The following is an 18,516-nucleotide window of genomic DNA, read 5'->3' on the forward strand; positions in this document are numbered from 1 at the left end:
TAACACATGTGACCCGTTAACATAATCGCCACGTAATATGCACTCACTAAATGGTAGCCACCACTTTCCTCCTCATTCATAGGTGAGCTAATGAGGGGGCCATTCGCTGCAGCAGCTACATGGTGTCTCTGGGACATGAAATGTGTCTCCTTGTTTCTCATCAGCCCAGACTCCCTGTGTAAAGAGAGAGACTTGATCAGGTATGACACTGGTTAGACTAACAAGAGGGCGCGTTTATGAGTGATGAGAGGCAGACTGTCGTGTGTAATCAGGGTTCTGGTGATAAAACAGAAAGAATCGAAGCATCTTCGTTTCTGTTTCAGACAGTGGTTTCTTTTCTGCTTCCCCAGCCACCCAGACAGTAAGGGTTCCTTTCTCATTCCTCTGATGTAAAAAGAACAAAATGCCTAATTATAGACGGTGCTTTACCAAGGCCCAAGCCAGTGCTGAAGAGGAACGGGGTATGAGTTTGCAGGTTTATTGTTGCCTCTTGCCTGTGTTTGAATATTTCTGCAGATGTTGGTGCGACTCTATTCAATTTCATTTGCTATTGCGAAGCTCTTCTGATATGTGTGTTTTTCATGGCTCTTGCTAGGCGTTACTGGAAGCACAAGATGAAAAAGAGATGACTTGTACCCCCAAGGAGCTTATAATCTAGTGAGCATATGCCAAGGACGCACACTTTAATATTATTTCCCATCGAATTTATGTATTGCCAACTATTTTACTCAACTCTTTAGTAATACTGTCTCAGGCACAGAAAAGTGACTATAAAAGGAATATCTCTTCTAGAAGATATTGCCCTGAAGCTTCTAAGGTTTTTCTGGAAGTAAAAGGAAAAATTATTGTTCTATGTACTATTTATTGAACACATGCTATGTGCTAAGTAGTTCTCTACGTGTTGGGGATTCAGCAATGAACAAGATAGACTTTATTCCCCTCTAATGGAGTCTGTCTTCCAGTGGAGGAGGAATATGGAAAGTTGTGTAAACAAATGAAGAAAGCAGATTGAAGAGTAACTGGTGGGCGGTTCGGATGTGACTGGAAAGGAAGACTGCTCAGCAGAGGTAACACTTGATGTGACGCCTGCAAAAGGACTCAGTCATGTGAAGTTGAGCAGACAGGAAAACATGGCAGACAGGGAGAGCAGCAAACGTGAGGGCAAAAATGCGATCACGTGATGTGAGACAGTGTGGTTACAATGCTTTAAACATGTAGGCTCGTAATACTTATGTGTTGACTGAAAGTGACAAAGTGCATGGTTTAGAAGGTCAGAGACAAACCATCTGAAGAAAGACGGTTCTTAAGTGGTGAGAGCGTGCTTCCCAGAAGGAGACATTTAATTGGCTCTGAAGATGAAATCTCTTGGACAGATGGAGAAGGGATGGCCTTTCCCTGAGAAATGAAATGACTAAAAGCTTTTCTGTGAGGCTTCTCATTTGGGGGAGTCTAAGAATTGGTTAGAAGAGTTGCAAGAGCAATTATGGGGGCTGAAGAGATAATAGTCTATTATATTTATAATAAGAATTATTACTGTTCACTGCTTATCATTCTTAATATTGAAGCATTTAATAACATTAAAAATTTATTAAAAGGTTACTATGTGCCAAGTAGGTATTTTACCTTCCTTATCTCATTGTTATCTACATTTTATTTTATGGTTGAAGAAACTGAGGTGCTGAGAGGTTACGTAACTTGCCCAAGGTCATATAATTTAGTGACAGAGCCAGAACCCATGTCTGTCTGATGTGAAAGTTTGTGCCACATTTTATATATGTATAATAATATATATATAATATATATATATATATATATATATATATATATATATATATATATATACACACACACACATATATGTAAACTTTTATTTAATTTAAGTGTGCTTTTCCAGGACCCATCAGCTCCAAGTCAAGTAGTTATTTCAATCTAGTTGTGGAGGGCGCAGCTCACTGGCCCATGTGTGGATCAAACCGGCAACCTTGTTGTTAAGAGCACTGTGCACTAACCAACAGAACTAACCGACCACCCCAAAAATATATTTTTGAATATGTGCTGTTGAATTTGTTTCCCCAAACCCTTCTCTCTGAAATCCGAGAGGATTTCGCAGATGCTGATTAAATTCTATGAGACAGTGAAAGTATACGGTTCCTATTAGTTAGGTAACTTTAATATCGTCATCAGAGACCATGATGTCGTCCTATATCTTTTCCATAATCTTGCCCAGTGTTACTGGTGGTGATGGTGGTAACAGGATGTGTCAGGAAATGTTAAGTGTTGCCTCGTGGAGGAGATAGGTTGTACTGAGCTGCTCACTTTCTTCCTTGGCTCCTGTTGCGATAAGGGTAGTGCTTGGCTATGGTGGGAAAACGCAGTATTTTCCACTGATACAGCACGTGGTACTGAAGAAAGTTTTTCTGTGCCAAGCAAAGTGGTTCTTGTCCACATTAAGTACAGGGCTGAGATCGTCATCTGATAAAGCAAAGGATCTTACAGCAAAAAAAAAAAAAAAAAAAAAAAAAAGAAAAGAAGAGTGCCTTTTCCAGGCATGGGTCCAAAGTCACAAGGCTACAGTGGAAGAGTCTGCTTAGAACATAGCAACATTGTTGCTTCCATCACACTGCGGGCCGTGACCCAGTTAACATCACTCAGCCCTGGTCACAGTTGGAGCCATGATCTTGCCACTTGGTCTTGTATTCCTATGCTGTTGTCCATAAGGGGCTCTGATCAAAAGAGTAACTGATACAGCACACTCAGAAGACCCGGGGTCTGTCCCAAAGGAAACAGTGCTGTGTTTGATTGGTGATGCCTGCCGTGGATGAAGGAGGAAAGACTGCACATACGCATACTATGTATTGACCTGCTCGGTTTCTAAGTTTCTGCCACATTTACTGTTCTCTGGTGACGTCTCAATTACTGATCATACGTGCAGGAAAACAATCTCAACTGCCCTATTGGGAGTGGATCAGTGGGCTCATCTTTGTATTTAACAGCAACATGTTGTTATGGCAACTTGAACAATTCAAGAACAATGCAAGAGCAATGCAAGGCTTGGCAGCTATAGAAGGGAGTGAGCCAGGCTCTCCCAGTCATTGCAAACCCTTTTCTCCTGTGACTCTGGTCTTTTTGCCAGCGGTGTGGACCACAAAGGCACCTGCTCTTTATGTCTGCTGTGGAAGAACAAATGAGTGAAGACGATCTGGGCCTCTGCGTGCTATGGGTGATGAGATGACTCCCCCGTGCTTAAAAGTGAAGAACAGCATGGGAGGCACAGAAAGGGCAGATGAAGGGGGAACTTTGTCAGGCTCTGATCCACGTCCACCTCGGCTCCAAGCCTGGGCAGCACAGCCCGGCCTTGACTCGTTATTATTTAAAGCTGCTGGTTCTTCTCTTCATCATCTTCACATTTTCCGTTATCTTCTCCTGTTTGGAATGAACAAAACGTTCTCTTCTCCACTGGGCTTCTTTTTTGCGGTGTGTGGGGGGGAGTGGTGGTCCAAACTCTTCTCCGATGTGCGCTGGGAGATTTATACGTTTCTGAGCAGATCAACCAGCTTTTTCATTCTTCTCCATGGCATGTTCCATTGTCCCAAGGGGAAAGTTTGGAATCATAAAGGCCTTCTTCTAATATTGGAGATATTCACCATTTATTTGTCATATATATTTGTCATATACACAGAGGGTACCAAAAAATGTGCACATTTTTAAAAAGGAAAAAAAAAACTGTATTAAAATTGTAATACTTAATATATAGTGATAACAAAATACGAATACAAGTCACATTTGACTTCAGTAATTACAAGAGGTGCTCAAATCAGTGTAACTTTAATACAGTTTTTTCCTTTCTTAAAATGTGTTTCCCATTTTTTTGGCACCCTTTGCATGTTTATCTATATATGTGTATGTTCCAGATTTTTTCTAAAAGAGTATTTATCTTGTGATTTTTGTGGGTTGCATCTTGTGCGTCATCAAATTAATAATAGAAAAGAAAAAGAACTCAGAATTATTTAGAGAAGAGGAAATCGAAATGGCCAATAAGCATATGAAAAGATGCTTAACCTCACTGCGGATCAGTGACATTTCTAATCACAGATATACTGCAAACATTTTAAGTGTATTATCACCCAGTGCTGGTGATGAGCCAGAAAAAGAGGCACTCAGACATGGCTGATGGAGGCGGACATTGTTGCAGCCTGTTGGAATGTAATGTGGCAATACCCCTTGAAAGTGAAACACTGCTATTTTGAGCCTGCAACTCCATTCCTGGTAATCTGGCTGCTAAAAACAAAGACACTAGTATATAATGTTGTCTGTATTCTCACATGGTTTGTAGTGAGGGGAGGGAAAAATAAAATAAAACAAACTGAACACCAAGTAATGGATGAAATGTAGTGCATCCCTAGGATGTGATACATTTTGACCAATACACATAATGAGTTCAATTTTATCGTTTAACTTAGAGGGGTTTCTGTATTGTATTGCTATAGTGTTAAGTGAGACAAGCTAGATGCAAAAGGTAGGTATAGAGTGTGATACCATGTATGCAATAGTTAGAAATAACAGTAACCACGCAATTCTAAATACATATATTGGTGCATATACACGTTTTGTTTGATCATGAAGAAACGTATGGAAACAAAACACTAGGCCCTTAATATCAGTTGCTGAGAGGTGAGTGGAGGAATGAAAAGCAGGGAGAAGAGGGAAAAGGAGATGTAAACAAAATTAAATTATAGAATAAAAAGAAAAACATTTACAATAAAATGGTATATATATGATCCCAATTATGAAAAACTGTATGTGTATGTTCTTTCTTAGTAGTATATGAAAGCGTGGTCATAAAATATTAACTGAGATTATCTCTGAATTGGTGGGATTTCAGATGATGTTACATTTTCTTTGTACTTCTTGTTCTTTGTTTTTTATAAAGATATGGCCAAATAATATCATCATAATTGATCTCTTTTTTTCCATCTCTGAATTCTGCTTCTTGTTGGTTTTATTCTCATTTTCTCTTTAAGTGATAGTAATATGGCAAGATGGTCCAGATTATATTCTTTCACATCAGGGAGCCCAGTGCAAGAACATATTGTTTGTAATAGTTCCAACAAAAAGTCCTTGCTCTCATTGGCCTGACTTTGCATTGCAGTCCACTCTTGAACCAACCACTGTTGCCAATGACATAGACTATGCTGATTGGGCAGGTTTGGGTCACATGCCCAAACCACCTCGGCTGAGAGTGGGAGAGGGCAGTTTCTCATAGGAAACTCTATGTGCTCTTACTAGATATGGGTAAATTACAGGAGATTATTATCAGAATATGTCCATTCAAAGGAGATGAGGGAAGCCTTTCCAGAGAAAGAGAAAGTTAAGCTAAAAGTTTCTATTTGAATGTTTAACTTTCTCCATATATTGATCAGAGATTTAGTTGCACACAGCAGATCCACTCTGATATATTATATGGTGACTTATTTAAGGTCTAGGAGAGTTGAGGAACCACACCTGGATGCTCCATACTGACAGAAATGCTCTACCCTACCAAATGGTGATTCCAGCTGGAACACTGCTTCTGCCGCTGGAAAAGGCTCAGCACCCATAAAGCTAGGGAGTGAACATGAGAAACCTTGACACAACTACCACAGAAGGAAAAAGTGCCTCTACTATGCTTTCCAGAAAAGCCATGCAACTCAACCTTCTGATATTTGTTACAGAAGTAAGTAGCTGCAAGAGACTCTGGAAAATGCTCTTTCGCTTTGAAGAGCATTTTAGCTTCCACTGTGAAGAAGAAATGCTAGGAGTTTGGAGTAGTAGTGTGTGAGCCATTCTGCATGTTCTGTCATATTCCACTGCGTTGGTTACTAAACACCATACCTGGTCTTCCTATTCCATTTAAACTTTCAGAAAATAAGAGCATGAGTAACATGCTCTTGCTTAATATAAATGAAACCTACCTCCTGAACAAGCAAAAATGTTCACCCTTACATCCAAAAGGGAAGATTGAAATCCTTATCATTGCATCCATCTCCGAGTGATACCGCATTCTTTTTGCAGTCCTAATCCTATCTTGATATTTGCAAGCGATGGCGTAATTTGTAAAGGTAATCATTATGAACATATACCATATGTAATAATAACAAAAGTAAAGTTAGTTGACACAAATAAATGTGTAGATACTAGAGCAAGAGAAAAGAATGGGTAGCCTCTTCAGTGTTTGCTTCTTCAAGGTGTCACGAGGTGGTAGTTGGTATCTAAATCTGCTTTCCTGAGCATCGCAGCCCATATTCCCTTTGCCTCGATCAGCATCCAGCTTGTTGGGGTTCATCTCGCGGGTCATTTCATTTCTATGGGTTTTGAGCCTCAGTAGTATCACCAGGTTGGTGTTTCTGCCACCGCTCATTAATTTTTATCACTGGCACTGGCAGCTCTAGGAGGCTTTGGGTTCACCTCTTACTTTCTCTCACTCCCATTATGTGACAAAAGACGGCTCTCTCCATCTCACAGCAAGGACCAATCGTCTTAGACAACACTTTCTTTTAAGGAACACAGGGTGGCCAATAAGAAGTCTCAACGTCATATTCAGCAGAACCGTTTTGTCCTTCGTGGAAGAAAGTAGTGCCCCCTAGAGTATCCAGACCCTTAAGTCCGCACCACCCAGAGGTGTGAACTGTTCCTTAATGGGGGAAAAGAGCATGCTCGCTCTGAAAAGAACCTGACTTGGCTACCAGTCCCTAAGGGTCGCCACTATGATTCTCTTCACTTTCCTTGTCTCAAGCGTCCTACAACATAAATCAATCATAAATCAAGCCAATCAAATCATTGGATCTGAGGGCTCATAAAGGCTGACTGGCTGAGTTGGACCAGCCCAAGAGCCTTCTTTTGCTGTGGAGTCCCTCTAAATTGGCAGCCTTATGGGTTACTTAATAATTACTTCTCGTGTTTTCTGCTAATTGGGATAGAGAAAAATGCATTAGACAGATCAATATCTGCATACTAGGTGCCAGAGGCGGTATTGATTTGCTCCACTAAGAAGACTACATCTGGAATAGTAGCTGCAATTGAAGTCAACACCTAATTAAGCTTAGACTAATCCACTGTAATTCTCCAAGATTCATCCATCTTCTGCACAGATTAAATGGGCAAACTAAATAAGTCTGTGATAAGGTTGGTCTTTCAAGACTTGGTTGGTGGCGTTCATTTTTGCATTCCTATAGAGATTAGTGTTATTTTCAGTTTACTATTTTTGTATGGAAGAGAGCTCCAGGAGGTTGCCTTTGATCCTTTCCCCAGGAACCTCTCGCTCCACAGGCGTTCTGAGAATATCTATTCCCCCTGTGAACTCAGGAACTGGGGGGAATAACCAAATGGGTTCATGTAGCCACGGAACCCACTGTAAGATAACACAGGACTAAACGCCAACAGCCCCACTCTGATCTTCAGTTCACAGTTGTTTTGTGAGGTCCCAGGAGTTAGTGATAATTCAGCATAATGCAGTCCAGTGATGCCACAAAGGTCTGTATAGCTCCCGTTTCCCATGCAGTTAAAATGGCAAAGGCCATTATATTCCTTTGGGGAAGACTAGGAGGAAGATTTGCAACACACACTTGTGATATTATTGCAGACTCCTTCCTCATGGGCACTGAGTTTCCCTCTTTTTTTCTTTTTGCCAGGGATTTTGGGTCAATTATGAGATTCAGTTCTCAGAATTGGGTCAGCACCATGATTTTCTGTCATGCTGACACAAGTCAAACTTCTTGGTCTAGAGTTTATGGATGAAGCAGATCAAGTTGGACCTTAGTGGGTTGTCTTACGGATGCCAGGATCAAGTTCCCCACATAGAACCATGATGATCATTTTCCCAGCCACGCTGCCTATTAAGGGAACCAGGCTCACTTTGCCTCTGGTGGTGGTGCCACCTGTCAACCGCCCTGAAAACAGAAAGCTCTTTTCAATGGCAGCATCTTGCATCTTCTGTTCTATCTTATGAGCAGCCATGGCAGTGCTTACAAAGATTCTGCTACTCCTCACATCAGTATATTTCTCATTGCTTCGGTGAGGAAATGTTTTGAACCCTCTCAAAGGTGAGTGACTGAATGAAACATAACAAATTTATTTCAACCTTTCTTTCTCCCTACATCGTTGGAGTCTTCCTTCTACATTATCCCAAGAAGTTACACGAACATCAACTTTATTTAGAGTAGGCCCCCACTGAGTCAAGATTTCTATCAACCTTTTGGGAACACTCTCAGCTGCTTGAGTGAGCCCACTGGTTTTAGACTCTCTAGCAAATAAACTCATATCACTAAATGTAGTGTCCTTCAGAATTGTTGTCCCTTCTTTAATCTGTAATCTTCCCACATGGTTTCCCAAGATTTGCTGACATAATTTAGTAAAATCTTGCAGTTGTAGTGTGCCCCTTCTTTTCTGGTTTTATCCTGTAACTAATGCCTCAGGGCACACTGAGCTCTGACTCTACTTTGGGGCCTGGAGCCTATGAGATGTAGTACATTGAATCTAGGCAATAATTGGTACTCCTGTGATGGTAACTACCTTAGACGGTACCTTTATTGGTTGTTCTAGTGGGCAGGGCCTGCTCCATCAGACAGAGAAAGAGGAATGCTTCTGTTGGCAATAGAAGGTCAGGTTTGGAGGTTAAGGGCGTTGGGAGTCATTCAAATTCTCTCACATGTTACCGTTCTTTTCTTTTTTCTTTTTTCTTTTTTACATCCTATTCTGTTGGAATCACTTCTCTAACTTGGACACAAGAGATCCAGTGAGGCTGTTTATTCCCTCCATGTTGCATTTGGAGTGTCCCCCAGGATTAGACTTGACATCTTTGTAGTCTTCTTCCAGGTGAGTCATAGAAACTCTGATTCTCTGGCTATGCCTTGAGTAAAGCACTTAAATCTTGAATGTACCATTTATTTTTTAAGCTTGCTAGTGCAATGAGATCTAGCCAACAGTTTTGGTTATCTTATTGCTGTGTGACAAGCCACTCCAGAACTTAGTGGCTTAAAACAATAACCAGTTACCATCTCTCACAATTTTATGTATCAACTAGATTTGATGGTGACTGCTGGGAAAACAATCAGAGGGCCAACAGGGACTGGGACATTTAGTATACACGACAAGAATGGCTGGTGGTCCATGCAGACATGTTGGTTGAAGATGCAGCTGAGGTTGTCAGCAAAGGCTGTCTTGGTGATACTCGCTGTAGTCTCTGCTGATGGTTGCTGGGGCTTCCCCACAGCATGGTGGCTGGATTCCAAATTGAGAGTGTTCTGACAAAGGTGGACATTGCAGCTCTAAGGCCCAGCCTCTGAAGTTACACAGGATTAACATTGTTACCTTTGTATTCATTGAATCAAATAACAGGGACAGCCTAGGTTCAAAGCAAAGAGGGACAGCTGGATGTGTGACAGAATTTGTGGCCACCTTTACCACACACCAATCTATTTCCCATATTTTCATTCCTGTGCCTTGTAATAATCTACAGCAGCAGCCACTTAGTCCTCCCAAAACTTACAAGAGATGCATCTTCTAATGCCAACTGAATCTGCATTGATTTGAAACTCAACCAGATTCTAATTGATCTCATATTTCCATTTTCTTGAAGATTGATTGCCTATAATCATTTACTGTATTACTTACCGTCCTTAATTGCAGACAAAATAATGCACTCTAACTAGTTTAAGCAGAAAAGGATTTATTATAGGTCATTAAGTCACTTACAAGAATTTCTAGGAGGGCCAGAGAAGCAAAATTGCATGCTACACAGCTAGGAGCAAAGGAGCCACGGAAAACATCCAATTACACGTGGGATACTTCTAGTGGAAAACTGAATGCTGCTATCTAACACTATCTAACACTTGACACTCAGAATCTAGCTAACACTTGACACTAGAACCAGAATCACAGCTTCCACAGAAGAACTAAACACCTCTCCCAATGACTTTGCAGGAGGAATTTACAACTATGGTTTCATGGATCTCACTTCTGCTTTCTAATCGAGCACAGGTGAAACTCTAGCTACAAGGTTATCTTGGAAATATAATCTTGTTTTCCAGCCTATGAGGCAGAATTTGCAACCTTGACACTATGACATTTTAGACCAGATTCTTTGGGACATGGGAACAGCTTGTGTATTGTAGGATATTTAGTAACATCCCCGACCTCTGTGCATTAGATGCCAATAGCACTGACCTACACCAACAAATCCCCTCCTGGTTGTGACAACCAAAAATGTTTCTAGTCATTGCCAAATGTCTCCTGGGGGAGGCAGGGCAAAATCTTGCCTCTTGTTGAGAAGTACTACTCTAGGGTAATAAAGACATGATAGAATGGAGTAGGAATGGGACTAAGTTGGCTGCCACAAAATAGATTAATGGGAGGTTAGTGTAGGAGAAAAAGAAATTACATGATATCTCAAGGATCAGTGATACAAATAAAAATGGGATTTCAGATATACTAATACCTATTACCAAAGTGGAATGAAAAGTTCTAACTAGGTAGTGGGGAATGAGATAAAGGGGAATGCTAGGACAATTTTATCATTGGTGCTGACAATTTGGGTTAGAATAAGAGAAGCTCTTTCAACACAGTTTCCCTCAGATACACTCACTTCAAAGCCCCGTCTTTGCTTCAGGTTCTGTCAACTTGGAAGGGACAGGTTTTACCATATACATGAGTGCAGAGTATCACTAACCTGTCGGCATTTAACTATGTCGGAAGGCTTACTATGAGTCTAGAAGGGCAATATTGGTATCTGTGTCATCTGACAATTCTCCAACCTCATAACTTTTAGTATTCGGATCCAGGTTCTACTGGGGGCATGCTTAAAAAGTTGCTATAGGAAACCAGATGACTAAAGGAGGGAGGAAAGAGTCTCCACATCATTAGGGATAAAAGAGTTTTTATTCTGTGCAGTTATAAGGATGTCAGTCCCATGGGAAACTGCTTTGATACAGGAATACCTAGAGACAGATGTGGAAGAGACAGTCACGTTATGTTGTGTTACAGCAGATGGTGAAAATACAATTGGTCAGCCGGCTCTAATCTTTATGTAAAAACAAGCATTGTGGTGGGATAGGAAATTGAGTTAGCAGGGCTTAACCCACTTCTTCCTGATACATTGGTCAATGCCAGTATACTTATTAGGACTTGCCATGAACTCAGTCCTATGAAGGGTCAAAATAGAAGACATTGGCCTGCCGTTAACAATCATTATCACTATTCATCATGACATCCATTTAGGGAGAACCCACAACATACCAGCATTGGTTGAGCTGCTTTATATGCATGATTTCATTAAACGCTGGGAAATTACCCTATAATGGACATACTTTCATTATCTCTGTTTTAGTTAGTAATATGTTGTGACAAAGTCTCCTAATTGAGCTAGATTTTGAAATCAGGCCAGTGTACCTAACCACTTTGTTTACTGCAGTGGGAAGCCAAAGGGGTCTAAACTCTCTTTAATCTTTAGGCAGTAGTGTCTGTAGGTCCCAGGCCTATTCCCACCCACTTTAAGTCCAGCGCAAAGGGAGAAGCTCTCTTAGTAACCTATATTTCCCCGTTATTCCCACAAAATCCCAATACTGAGTTCTATTGAATTTCAGTCCCTTCTTCAAAAAACCACTGGTTGTGTGTGTGTGTGTGTGGGGGGGGGCGGTGGGTAGGAAGATGGTGGTCAAATTACAGTGTTTGGCCAGGTCCAGTGGTGAACTGAGTCTCCACCTTTATTTAACATCACTGAGACTGAACAAAGCAGTGTAATTTGGAGTTAGCCCTCCAATTTCCCCAACTTCTGGGTCATTGGGGTTTAGTGGAGAGGTGACCTTCCATACCCACCCACAGCAAGGAGAGTGAATGAGGCAGTATGAGGCAGAGCGAGTCAGTATTCTCGTTTCTGCGGCTTCTTCTGAATTTCTACCCCATGAGCAGTTGGAATGAGGTGATGAGAGGTGGAGCTAATTGATACTCTAGTTCCCACCCTTCCCCAGTAGGAATCAGCAGGGCACTGATCTTCACACATACCCTGCAGCAACAAGGTGGTGTGTCAGCTCCCAGCCTTGCACCTCTCTCACCCCACCACCTCAGTAGAAAGCTGAGCTTACATCCCATCTTGGATATAATGAGTTGATTTGAGTTGGTGCTTCACTTTTGCAGGAAGGATATTGGGAGGCTGAGGATTGAGCTGAACCCTAACCCTAACCCCATTTTTTGCAGCAAGGTGGTATGAATCATTGTTCTACTTTCTGGGGGTGATGTCAGTTAGGCCCAACCGAAAGATGAACAAATACACCTACTCAGCCTTCATACTACACCGAAATAAGAGGACTTTCTGCCTGGAAAAAGAAGATTAAATAGAATCTGGAGCCTCATAATATAATATCCAAAATGCCCAGGATACAATAAAAAAAATGATTCATTGTACCAAGAACCAGAAAAATCACAAATTAAGTGGCAAAAGACAATTAACAGATGATAACATCAAGATTAATCAGAATTATCTGACAAGGATTTTAAAGCAGCTATCTTTAAATGTTTTAAGAAGCAATTATGAATCTTGAAACAAATGAGAAAGTAGAAAATCTCAGAAAAATTAGAAATTATAAAAAGAACAAAATGGAAATGATAGAACTGAAAAACAAAATAACTGAAATAAAGTAATTCAATGGATGGGCTCAATAGTAGAGCAGAGATGACAGAGGAGAGATTCAGTAAAGTTGAGGATAGATCAATAGAGTTTCCCCAATTTAAACAATGGGGTGGGGGGTGGGGGAGCGGAAACAGAATGGAAGAAAAACAGAGTCTCAGGAACTAGTGGGACAATAACAAAAGAGCTGACATTAGTGTCATTGGAACCCCAAAAAGAGAGGAAAGAGAAAATAGTATTAAGTATTCAAAGAAATAATGGCTGAAAACTTTCTAAATTTGACAAAAGTCATAAACCTACATATTCATGAAACTGAGTTAACCCCAAATAGGATATATATACAAAGAAGTATACACCAAGACCCATCATGGTTAAACTTCTGAAAACTAAAGACAAAGAAAACATCTTGAAAGCAGCCACAGAGAAACAAGGCATTACCTACAGGGTAACTGCAATTCAAATGACAGTGGATTTCTCCTTTGAAATCAGGTGAGAAAGAAGTGGTAAAACATTTTTCAAGTGTTGAAATACAAGAAATGTCAACCATGAATTCTAAATTCAGTAAAAACTACATGGACTTCGAGAGGAGAAGGGAAAGTAACACACAAAGAGCTCTGTTAGCATAGAAGGGAGTATGATTCCTGGAGAGGCTAAAAGAACACATGTTGCCTCAAAACATAATGGGTAATTAAAGCCATTTTCCACATCAACTAAAATACTTTTGCTTTTTTTCACTTTTGTGATTATGGCTGTTTCTGTATTCCTTTGGAAAGAATATTGGATGTCTTCCACCGCTGACAAATCTCAAAACATTTACCACTATGTGTTTCTCTTCCCAGTGTATGAAATGATTTTCTTTGCTACTACTGAGTAGTTTCTACCTCAGGCTGAGTCGGCAAGACGGAATTAGGAATGGATCCTTTTGGGGCCACCACATAATGCATTTTGGGGATGAACGTCTTGACCTGTCTATTTTAAGAGATTGGATTGAATTGGGTCAGAGATTCATAATGATGCCACCAAATTCTTAATCAAGATTAGAACTTGGCCATTCAATGGGAGGAGGTATTTGGTCATTGAAGACACGCAAAAAAGTTGTCACTTCTGATCCCTTCAGTGCAACAACCTTGACTGATTGGTGTAAAGGGAGGAAGGCAGAGCCTCGGGAAACAGAAATGAAGGGTCAAAGGTAGAAGCATTAGAAGGCAGAAAAGACAGGAAACTCTGCCATTTGAACTTAGCCCAAGATGCCTGGCTCCATCAATGCCTGGATTCTGTTCCTGAAGTTTCCCAGTACTTTTTACGTTTCCAAGTTTTATTTTGTGACCTTTATCTCATTTAATAGTTGTCATATTCCTTAAATAGATTGTCCCAGTGTTACTGTACCCATTCCTTGGATGAGAAAATTATTGCACAGATTCTACATGGAACAACTAACTGGCATCTTGAACTTGAAACTATTTTAGCATCCTACGTACTGTCCTATATAGACCATTGCTATAGACTTAAATTTCCTTGTGACTTAAATAATCCCCTCCGTTCTGGTCCCCCACTGGCAAGTGGACTCCAAATAGACTTTGCCACTCAGTGATGAGGAGGTAATTCTGTCATGACTAAATGGATCTTGCAAAGACTCATTGAAGGGAGACCCTTTTCACTTGGGAAACCACAGCTTGAAGGCTCTAAGCTGTGAAAGATAAATTAACCTTCCCTCGGACTTTGTCCAACCTGCCAAGCAAACTGGAAGTAATTATTTTATGTGGCATGCTTATTGCCATTACAGTGGCAGGGACTTGATTTCACCATTTAACAGACCCATCTGTTTCTTCCTTGGCAGGCACTCTGATTGCTTGTCACCTGGGGCCCTGGCACTCTTGGGCTTTGATTGCAGGGCATGTCCGAGGCTAAGATGTGGGGTATATAGAGAGTGAGAAGACCTGGCTTCCACCCTCAGTCTAGCTGGGGAGATGGGAATGAGCGTGGCGTGATAAATGCTCTTAGAGGAGGCATGTGAGTACCAGAAGAGTTGATGAGTGAGTACATATTCCAAAAATGATCAGGAATGCACTGTGGTCACAGCTCAGACCCTGCTTCTACCACTTGCTAACTGTGATCTTGGGCAATTTGCACAACCTCTATGTGCCTCAGTTTTCCCAATTACTAAGTGGGCATAATAATGTTTACCTCGTTGAGCATTAAATCAAAATGGTGAAAACTTATTATTAGCACATAATAAGTATGCAGTAAATGTTAGCTTTTGCCATAAGAGCTCAGAGGAGGGAGACAGCCCTCAGGGTGGTCAAAAAGGGCTTTCTTTGGTTTGGAAATATTGCTTGGTGTTTTTTGCTCCACTCCCACCCCATGTACCCACCTCATTGGTCACAGCTGGTTGGTCTAGGCATGGTCATCTGACCAAGGGTGAGCCAATTAGAGTTTTTCCTGGAAAATGCAGAGCTGGGGAAGCCATCGTCCCTCTGGGGGCAGAGAGTATAAGAAATGAAACTTGGGAAGATTGTGGCTGAGTTTCCTGCTTTGTGGACCAGGCAGGGCAGGATGGGAGAGCTTGAGGCCCCACTAAGGTTGTTGGTTTTTCAATTGGTAAGCAAACAGGCATTGGTGAAAATTTCTGTGGACCGGCATGAAACCGAAGGTCAGCACTTTACGAGGACTCGGTCTCCTCCCTCTGCCCTGGGGAGGCTGTTTCCTAGAAAACGCCTTCTTTGGAAGGATGCTGAAAGTGAACACTAACTGTAGATGCTGCACAAAGTTTGTATTGCAGGTTTAGTAACATTAGTGGTCTCCAGCTCCTAGCCTGCTGACAACCTGTTTCCTTTATAGGGAAGTTTCTGTAATCCTGGCTGGGCCTTAACTACCTTTCTGATTGACCCAGTTTAACTATTCAGACTAGGCAATTACCTCCCATTTCCTTATGGAGAGAAGTTGCCAACACTGTCTGTTTGGATCTGAAGCCATTTGGTGTCGGGTACCACATGGCAGCAAGAAATGATGAACGCAGATGAACCATCACTTAAGTTCTTGCTGAGCCGGTTTTGTTGTCACGATGAGGAATACACATGAAAAAACACCCTTTCATCTTTATAAGCAACAAACCAGTTGTGACAAATGGTGTGTCGCTGTGTACCTGGAACTCTGATTTCCGGTACAGACCCCACAGAGAAGGAAGTGCTTCTGCCATTCTTCTGGCTTTTATATGTCTCGGCTTTGACAGCCCTTCCCAATCTATCTCATGATATTGTTGGGACAATTCAATGATGGAAGCCATCAATAAAGGGCCTGGCACAGGGTAAATGCTTGACAAATGACAGGAATTAGTATTATTTTTAGTGGTAGCTCTCCAGAATTTGCTCATTTTGTCTTTTTAGCTAGAAATTAAATCTTTTTAAGAAGACTTCTTCTGGAGTCTTGGATTATTGACCCTGTACCATTTACTTCATTTCTTCCTATTTCTGTGTGCTTTTTTTAAAAATTGGTGTGCATGTGTGTGATTTGATGAGTTTTTTTTTCTTTTTTTAACACATTCATAAATTCACGTAACTACCACTAGAATCGATGCCATCACTCCCTGCAAGACCCCTTGCCATGCCCTTTTGTGGTCAAACCTTCCCTCTACCCTTGACAACCTCTGATCTGTTCTCCATACTTTTGCCTCTTTCAGCAAGTCACATCAATAGAAACGTAAATGTAATAATGTTTTGAGATTTGTTTTTCACTCAGCATTAATATCTTTGTGATTAGTCTTTGCATTTATCACAGGAGCATCCTGTTTTTATAGAGCTGACAAGTATAGGTCTGCTTACACTGCATGTCCTCCATGATATCACCCCTTCTGGGCTCTTCAGGGGTACCCCCAACCTTTCCATTATGCAAGTCAGAGAGCTTGGCATCAACATTTACAAACATGACATCCACTGTGTCAAGTTCTCCCCACATCTTCTGGGTGTGTTTTGCTAACTTAAGTGAATTGTTTTCCTCTGGAAACTGCAGGGCTAGGTTCTCTTCGTGGTAGGAAAAAATGAAACGATCCACCAAGAGAGGTACAGATGGGAGATGAGGGTCCCCATGATATCTGAGTTTCTGGATCTAGTCAGTCCTAAAACCTCTTCCACTCCTGTTTTTTCCATGGTTTGGGTTTCCTGAGTCAGTAAGTCACTCTTTGTGCTTAAGCCAACTTGCAACTGAAAGAGTCCTGTCTAATACATTTTTTTCAGAAGTTCTCAGGGACCTAGTGTTGCTTTGTGTGCTAATTCATTTAATTCAAGGATTGGCTACCACACTGTGCTTTGGATTTAAATAAAATTTGGCACAAGCTCTCATCCCATGTGCAGAGGAAAAGGGCAGTGTTTTCCTGTAGGAATTCATGTTTGTGTGTGTGTGTGTGTGTGTGTGTGTGTGTGTGTGTGTGTGTGTAATGGGGTGAGGGCAGGAGTAGCAGAGGGGGAAGGTGGGAGTGGGTGAAAGTTCTCTGGCACCTGGTTCTGCCCTCAGTGAACTCTCAACCATATCTGTCTACTGTTCTCTTTATCTGCTTCCTTCCTCCCCCATTACTTTGATTACCCAGAACCATTTTCTCCAGGCATCGGTGTTTCGGATAAGTCCTGCTCCAAGTCTGGGTGGCAAAGATGTCGACATTTTAAAATTGTGAACAACATAGAAGTACACACAAGACATCAAATTTTTTGTTTTTCCCATTTACAGTTGACATACACTATTGTATTAGTCTCAGGTGTACAATGTAGTGATTAGACACTTATATAACTTATGAAGTGATACCCTGATAAGTCTGGTATCCATCTGAAACCATAACTAGTTATTACAATATTATCGACAATATTCCCTAGGCTGTACTTTACATCCCCATGACTGTTTTTATACCTGGTAATTTGCACTTTTTAATCCCTTCACCTTCTTCACCCATTCACCCAACACCCCTCCCATCTGGCAAACATCATTTTTTTCTCTATATGTGAGTTTGTTTCTGTTTTATTTATTTTGTTTTTTAGATTCCACATATAAGTGAAATCCTATGTATTTGTCTTTCTCTGCCTGACTTATTTCACTTAGCATAATACCCTTCTAAGTCCATCCATGTTGTTGCAAGTGACAAGATTTCGTTCTTTTTAATGGCTGAATAATATTCCATTGTATATATATGTACCACATCTTCTTTATCCATTTGTCTATTGAAATCTCCTTAAAATCTGCGTGAATTTCTCAATAATCACTCCTTGCTGCATGCTTCTACCTCTCATCATGCTTACCCCTTGCTGTGTTGTCCAGTCCTAAACCCTTTGAACTTCCTATGCAAGCAGGTTTCCTGCCTTCTGATTTCACTGACTCATACCTCCACCCAGAGCGGCCTGGAGACACACACCACTTGCATGCAAATACAGTTCCCTCTTTGAGGAAAACTCCCTGCTCGCTCTTAAATGAAGGATATTTTTTCATCCTACTACACTACCAATCTACACTCTCTATTTTCACTTCTTTAACGTCTTCTTTCTATTGTTTATTTTTTATTCCCTCCCACTAAATGCAGAAAACAAACAAACAACAACAAAAATCCCCAAACAGAAGCCCCCGGCCACCGATTCCAAATGGCGTGCGTTGTGCTCATTTCTAATGGTGCGCAGCACAAGTGGCTTTGAAAGGCTCACTTTCACTCATCTCCTGGGAGCTGGGGAGAGGCCCCCACTCTCTCTACCCTGCAACTCAGTAATTCTAAGGTACCGAGTTGGCATCAGCTCTGAGCAGACTCTTTTGTGTCGTGCAACCCTTCCCCTTTCCTCCCTCCTCCCATGCCCAATAGGAGCTTTGGCAAAAGAAAGAAAGAAAGGAAAAAA

The sequence above is a fragment of the Rhinolophus sinicus genome, chromosome 8 (genome assembly GCF_057876585.1).
Source record: "Rhinolophus sinicus isolate RSI-liver-muscle chromosome 8, RSI-T2T, whole genome shotgun sequence".
NCBI classification, from domain to species: Eukaryota; Metazoa; Chordata; class Mammalia; order Chiroptera; family Rhinolophidae; genus Rhinolophus; species Rhinolophus sinicus.